Below are 7,603 nucleotides of genomic sequence, written 5' to 3'. Positions count from 1 at the left end.
TGACATTTTAAAAAGATGATAGTCAACTGTTTGGTCAATCCTTCCACAATTTGTTATAAATATCGATGAATACGACTCCATACATTAAATCTGGAGTTTCCATCTCGAAAACGTAATCTCAGTGATAACCCCTATCCCTCCCCAAAGGTACAGGAGTGGATTACCACGTCACATTCCGCGCATAGTTACAGACCCGGGCCCGGCGAACTCGTGCTGAAAGCCGGCTGAAGATAAGACCGTTATTACACACCTTATGGACGTCTTATCGGCTGGTGGCGATATTGGATTAGGCAGATTTTCTCTGACCTTTCTTGGGTCAGTTCTGAAGGGAGTATTGTACTGTGCGTGTTGTATACGAGTCTCCAAGCTGAGGTTTTGGTCGGGGTGATATAGTTGCTTTTTCGGCTGTTTTCTTTTTAGCCCAGTTCCCAAAGGCCATGAATACCCCCCCCCCCAGTTTTTAGCATGCTATGGAGGCCTGGTTGAATGTACTTTTTTTTTCAACTGGGCTAATCAGAAAACAGCCGAAGAACACCAAACCGCCCGCAGTTCTAGATCTATAAGCCTGCTACTGAGGCTATTGAAATGCCCCCTACATATGCAGGTTAGCACAGGTAAAATTGGAGCTGTGCAGGTATACCGGTATTTCTGATGTATACCTGCATCTACCCTGTAATGGGGTACTAGTATATGTACAAGGTTTATTAATACATGTAGGTTTATGTGGCTTTTTAATTGATGCATTGACTGTTTCCAGTTATAACGCATAAAAGAAATAATGACAATGGTTTTTGAACTTTTTTTGCATGATCCATACTTCCTAAATTCTGAGTGGTGCAAGTAATTAATCAAATTTGCCTGGTGCTTGGTTATTTTCAGTTTTACCTTCAACAGTGCAGGTATGCAGGAAAAAAATACTGCCAGCCCTGCTGCCCTGATGCTGGGAGTTTTGGGAAATTGAGGCTTTTGAAACATATTTTTCTGGCCCGCGTTTGTCTCTATATCTGTTTTCCTTCCCTAAGGACTCTACATCTGCTTGGAGATTAAGTCTACCACCTGACTGCAGGTTTCCGTTTCAACCTCTGATTGCCGGGATCATTGCCCCACGGTAAAACCAATGTTAGTTTAGCTCCGTGTCAGCAGTTCGACTCATCGGGCTCTGATGTATTCACGTGTGAACGAAACCGAACACACTCTTTCTGTCAGCCAAACGTATTAAATACTACCTTGCCAATGACACTGTCTTGCAGCCAACAAAAGATCTGTCAGGGCCCACCTGTACCCTGATCTGATGCCCAAGTGTATCGGCTATGGTTACGCCTTAGGCCATGTTGATTTGATTACATGGATGACATCCGCGCGCGCATGAATTTTCGGCCGTTTCCAAAAAAAAAAAAGAAGTTTTCAACCATACTGTAAATCGTACAAAACAGTTGCAAAATGAGCAAATATATACCGTATGTTGCAAAAAGAATATTAAACAAGAGTTCCGCGATCTCATACCTTCGCCAAGTGATGTTAACCCTTGCGGTTGACGAATTATACAATTTAATCATCGATTTTGTAAATAAGAGCCTCATTTGCATGGATTACAAAAATGTATATCAGTTGATCATATTCAATCTCCACCCAATATTATTTTAACAAAAAGGCTATTATAGCACTTCTTCATCAATTATATGCAAATCAGGTCATGATTTCAATAAATTATGTGTATTGATGTTCAGCTTCACTTAACTTCCAAATGTGGCAAGTATGAAATTCTCAACAGTTACAGCCATGAAATTATAAAGATTTGTTATTAATTATGCAAAATAGGCCCTCATTTACATAATCTATATCCTCGGATGTTTTATCTCGTTCTCAATTACATGTCACAAGTGATTCATAGTTCTATTATCGAACAGCAGATTTATAAAATGTCCTCATTAATTATGCAAATTAGCTCCTGATTTGCATAATTGTCATCTGATTATGTCAAGCATCACTTCAACTACCTACATACTAAAGATCATGACAATCCGTCAACGGGTTATTGAGTTATCGTCCTTCGAATTTTTTTTCAACAAATGCTCCTGCAGTTTCAGAACAAGCCGCTAGGGGACCCAAACTCATGTCACTTCTTCCCTACTCCAAGAGCTATCTACCAACCAAAATTCGTGACCCTAGTATGTCCAGATCACGAGATATCAAAACCGGAAGTTCTGCTGCAGTACCTAGGAAAGCCGCCAGGGGGCCCAAAATCTAATCATATCTAGGTCTCATGAAGACCTACCTACCTACCAAGTTTCATTCCAATCCATTCACTGCTTCTTAAGTTATCTTGCTAAACCACAAACACACACACACACAAACGCTACTGAAAACATAACCTTCTTGGCGAAGGTAATAAAAACGATACCAATGCCGTAGAATGCCAAAATCAAACAAAAAAGACGAAAATGTAAAGAAATGAATTTGAACTTGAAGAGTAGAGTATTCGCCAAACCATACTCTGTGTCATTTGTTCAACCTTCATTAGCACGTAGATTTCATAATGAAAGCAACTTCGCCAAGAAGGTTATGTTTTCAGGGGCGTTCGTGTATGTGTGTGTGTGTGTGTGTGTGTGTCTGTCTGTCAACACGATAACTCGAGAAGGCTTTGATGGATTGTCTTGATACTTGGTAGATGGGTAGGTCTTGATGAGACCTCAAAATGATTAGATTTTGGACCCCCTAGCGGCTTGTCATGGTACTGCAGCTGAACTTCCGGTTTTAATATCTCAAGATCCAGACATGCTATGGTGATGAAATTTGGTTGGTAGGTAGCTCTTGTGCTGGGGAAGAAGTGACGTGAGTTTAGGCCCCCTAGCAGCTTGCTCTAGAACTGAAGGGGGGTTTAAAGGACAAATGTTTAAAAGAGGATAACTCAAGAACCGATTGATGGATCATCGTGATTTTTGGTATGTAGGTAGCTTAAGTGATGCTTGACATAATGATATTACAATTATGCGAATATTGATGTAATTTGCATAATTAATGAGGAAATTCTATAAATCAGCTGCATTCCATGATAGGAAGTTCAAGCTTGTAACATATGTTATTAAGAACGAGAGAAACACAGGCAAATATTGATTATGCAAATGGAGACTTAATTTGCATAATTAATGAGAAAATGTTATAATTGCGTAGTGGTAACTGCCTGGAATTTCATACTTGGGGTGTTTGAAAGTTAAGTGAAGGTGAACATAATTAAACATAACTTATTCAAATAAGGACCACATTTGCATAATTTATGAGAAAATGGCATTCTTTGTCAAGATAAGACTGTCTTTTGGTGGAGAATATGACCAACAGACTGATATAATTCATGCAATTGAGGATCCTATTTGCATAATCAGGGTGATTAGTATATTTCTTATTGAATATTCATAAAGGCTAACATCATTTGGCGAAGGTATGAGATCGTGGAACTCTAGTTTTTTTTGCAAAACTTTTTTTATTCGCACGCTCGCATCAGTTTTGGGGTTCCCAGAGGATGTCATCCATATAATCAAATCAACATGGCCTTACCTTCGGTTTGGGACTTATCTCCAAGCAGATGTGGGGGTCCAAGTCCGTTTTACACTTCAGCTCGCTTGTTTCCGTCCATATCAGTACGTTTTGCATGTGATGTGACTTCCGCTGCAGTGAGAATGGACGATATTCTAGCTTTGGATATGTTTATCTTATTGGTTATTACACTATAAAAAAAGGAATTTGACAAGAATCAAGATCGTTTCCAAAGAATTCAGTTGGAGATTAATTTTTACGAGGCATAGATGTCTGAATTGATGTCTAATTCGATAGGTTTTATTTTGCAAGTATGATCGAATTACAAACATGTTACAGTAGTACGAATGCAAATGTAAAATACATGCGGGGAGGGCAGGAACAAGGTTGGTTTTTCGAGGGACTCTCCAATAACTTAGTAATGCCAATCAACTAATTTATACATAACTAATCAAAAGTAAACAAAAAACAACGAAAAAGATTAGTCAACATATTGACTCGCTGGTTACAAATTATTTCATAAAATAGTGTAGTGTAACTGCACAAATTATTTTTTCTTAATTAAACGACAGTTCTATTATTGTAATTTTGAAAAAAAAAGTAACTTCGTCACGGACAGGATTCGAACCTGTGCGGGCAGAGCCCATTGGATTTCGAGTCCAACGCCTTAACCACTCGGCCACCGTGACGCCGTGTTCACCTGTGAAGTTCAACTGATTTGCGACCGATCAGTTCAATATCATCCACCTTTTCCCATTCCCATGATGCATAGCGCTAGGGGGTAAATCTCCCATGTTGCACAGCGCATCTACGGATTGGAACACAACACATTGTTGACTGTTTTTCTGTGTGCTTTGAGTAGCCTCTACCAGGCTTGAGGAGGCGGCTGGAAAGAGTAGAAATCGGCCAAAATAGAGAGATACGCATGCCAAGGGAGTTTGGCCGTTGAGAGAACAGTTCGCCGCCCTGTTCTCTCACCGGCCAAACTCCCTTGGCATGCGTATCTCTCTATTTTGGCCGATTTCTACTCTTTCCAGCCGCCTCCTCAAGCCTGGTAGAGGCTATGCTTTGAGGTGTTCGGGCGTATTCTGTTCAAAATTTCAATTTAAAAGTGACTTACTAAAGGTCGAATCTGACCACAAATAAAAGACACAACTAATATATAAATACTAAGGAAGCAACGTTGTCGCCAATGAGTCACTGCAATCTCAAATCAGACGTCTGGCGGCAAAATCGTCACCGTTAGAACTTAGGCAGGCCTTCTAGAGAGAGTCCTCAGCCGCCCAGACAAGGTGTGGCAAATGGACACTGCCTGGACTGTCTTTTTAGCCACCGAAAGATCTGCTTGGAGATTACGTCACTGGGCAACCAAACATCTACTGAACACGTGATGCATGCCGGGAGTAGAACATGTAGAACAGGTGAAGAAAAGGTGTTGTGTATACTAGTATTAGCCTCCATCAGGCAGCTGAAAAGAGTAAAACTTCTGACCGAATATATAGAGAACATGCCAAGGGAGTTGGTCCGCTATTATAATAAAAGGACTGTGGTAGACTGTGCAGTTTACCGCTCCCCACTGGTATGTTAGCTGTCTATTTGGCCAATTTCTATTCTTTCCAGCCGTTTCTGAATCCTTATAAGATCGTTTAGTGCAGTGACTGCAAAGACAGTTTCAAACTGGCCAGGCAGTACTATTATCCGTTTGTCAGACAGTTACAATTTAGACTGACACAGGCAGGTCTAACCGTAACGTCTGGAGCCGCCAGACATCTGCTTGAAGATTGACTACTTTACATAGCCTCTACCAGGCATCACAGATCGCTGGAAAAATAGTAGAAATTGGCCGAAATAAAGGGATAGTATACCAGAGAAGATCCAGGTCCATAGAAGCTCTATGGCCCAAGCTCTATGGCCCTGGATCTTCTCTGGTATACTATCCCTTTATTTCGGCCAATTTCTACTATTTTTCCACTCCGCGGTGCCTGGTAGAGGCTATACTTTACATACAACTCTTCAAGCTGAGATCCAAACAGATCATACGGTGGCAAGGCAGTATCCATTGGCCAGAGGAGTGTCCATTAGTGGCCGTACAAACTCCTCTGGCTAATAGATTCAGTATTGCCACCAAAAGGGATCTGCTTGGAGATTAAACTTTACAGGCCGTAGGGTCATAACGCACGCATGTAGAACATGTGTCGTCCGTCCGAGCGCCCAGCGGGGATCCCTCCTCCCGGGAGAGCGTGTCGCCAGGGGCGGGACAGGAGGGCGGGGCGGCGCGCGTGCCTGACACACAACCCGCGGTAAACAAACCAACCACTCAGCAGCCAGGTTTAGACAGGCGATGAGCCGGTAAGTGACCCCCTGGGGACGAGATGGAACCCCGGGAAAGAGCTTCCGTGTAAGCTGGAGACATCGTTGGCCAGCGCTAGTGCCACCTGACCATTCCACGGGCTAACAAAATTGCAGAATTTTACCAAAATAGGAACAACTTTTCGCCACGAGAAAAAAAAAACACCAATATTAAAAATGCCAGCCAGGTACTAGTAATTTGTATATTTCAAGCCGTAGTGCACAGGAAAGCTATAATATCCAAGCAGATATTTTGGTGGCTGCAACACAGTATCAAACTTTGGCAAGACAGTTGTAGTCTTCACCAGACTCCTTTGCATACAGTACACTCCTACTATTTAATCAGCCTGCAAAGGAGTCTGGTGGAGACTAGCAAGACAGTATCATTGACAAGACAGTATCCAACATGCCACCCGAAAGAGAAGATACCAGAAAATGGCATTAAAATGTCTGCTTGGAGAGAGAGTTTGCTAAGCTTTTAGAGCAAAGTGCTAAGGAGTACGGAAAAGCTTCAGTTCCAGACTGGTCTAGACAAACACAAAGACTGTGACCACACAAAAGACATCTAAGCCTTTGTATTCCGGTGGCGAGGGCCATAAAGTACGGTCTGTATGTAAACGATTCCTCGGAGTCGTAGTTCCTACGTCAAGGATTGAAAAGTCAATGATGATGAATTTTCAAATTCATCATTGACCTAATCAATATTTTTTTTTAATTTCCTTTTTTGTTTATTATTTTTTTTATCAAAACAGCATTCAAGTCACTCCTTATTGGCGTTTTTAATAGAAGAGATGTCTACAAAATCAATGTTTTCCACCTCAACATCTGCTTGGAGATTTTGTTTGGCTTGCTATTTTGTCAATTGTCCTTGGTACATCTAAAGAAAATGCGACATGTTAGAAAAGCCCGACTAAACGTCTAGAAACTCCAAAACAAGGCTAGCACTATCCTCTGCTTGGAGACCACCTTGCTAGTCTCTACCAGATTAACTACGCTGGATATTTTGCCGGGGGAGTTTGGCTAGCCTCCGTAGCAGGCTTATAGAACTGGGGGTTTGGTGGTCTTCGGCTGTTTTCTGATTAGCCCAGTTCTAAACGGGGGTAATTCAACCAATCCGGCTATGTTGTCTATATGCAATCAGAAAATAGCACATAAAAGCTCCCAAAGACCCTGAAGACCCCCAGTTTTTGGTATGCTATGTAGGCTAGAGTTTGGCCGCTTTGTAAGTTTGACTGGCCGCTTCGGAGGGAAAAAAACTACCTCCCCGCGGCTTGACTCCCCTGGCCAATTTTGCTTCCTTTTTTTGCCGAATTCTACGATCCGTATGCCCGTACAAAGGCCTGGTGGAGGCTAATCCCATGTCCCAGGTGTCAGTGTGTCGGACCCGGCAGACAGGCATGACTGACAGGTCCCGTCCCGGTCCGATGGGCACGCATTCCTTCTCCACACCATCTCATCTTCATGTCAGACCAAAGTCCACAACAGAACCTCCATCATGCACGTGTGGGCTGTGGTCAGGGGTTCATACATTATAAAGGCAGTTATCTCCAAGCAGATCATACGGTGGCAAGGCAGTATGCATGTCAATGCAATGGACACTCCCCTGGCCAATAACCTTGCCACCGTATGCTCTGCTTGGAGATTATAAGCAAGCCTCTACCAGGCTTCAGAGGCGACTGGGAAGAGTAGAAATTGGTCAAATACTGAAATAGATAGCATGGCA

The 7,603-nt window shown here is 42.3% G+C and overlaps 1 non-coding gene across 1 annotated transcript; it reads right to left on the bottom strand.

Moving 5' to 3' along the window:
* Window positions 1–4,138: 4,138 nt before the first annotated feature.
* Window positions 4,139–4,220, bottom strand: Trnas-cga. The gene has a single exon. It is a non-coding gene; the product is annotated as a tRNA-Ser (tRNA).
* Between the last annotated feature and the right edge of the window lie 3,383 nt (window positions 4,221–7,603).

The sequence above is a fragment of the Branchiostoma belcheri genome, unplaced genomic scaffold, assembly GCF_001625305.1.
Source record: "Branchiostoma belcheri isolate BF01 breed outbred unplaced genomic scaffold, Haploidv18h27 scaffold22, whole genome shotgun sequence".
Classification (NCBI taxonomy): Eukaryota; Metazoa; Chordata; class Leptocardii; order Amphioxiformes; family Branchiostomatidae; genus Branchiostoma; species Branchiostoma belcheri.
The sequence above is the reverse complement of the archived record's forward strand: the minus strand, read 5'-3'. Positions and strand labels throughout refer to the sequence as shown.